Consider the following 239-nt stretch of genomic DNA (forward strand, 5'->3'; position numbering starts at 1 on the left):
CCCCAACTCTCCAGCCTGGCCTCAGAGCAGAGGGGCTCCAGCCCTCGGATCATTTTGGTAGCCCTCCTCTGGCCCCGCTCCAACAGGTCCATGTCCTCCTTGTGCTGAGGGCTCCAGAGCTGGACGCAGGGCTCCAGGTGAGGTGCTGACAAGGGCACCGGTGGTGAACCGAGCTTCCCTTGGGTCTCCTGAGTGCCCTGCAGCGCAGCTCTCGGGGCCCGGGACAGGCTGGGGGGGGG

The sequence above is a fragment of the Egretta garzetta genome, unplaced genomic scaffold (genome assembly GCF_000687185.1).
Source record: "Egretta garzetta isolate BGI_Z169 unplaced genomic scaffold, ASM68718v1 scaffold105, whole genome shotgun sequence".
In the NCBI taxonomy this organism is placed as follows: domain Eukaryota; kingdom Metazoa; phylum Chordata; class Aves; order Pelecaniformes; family Ardeidae; genus Egretta; species Egretta garzetta.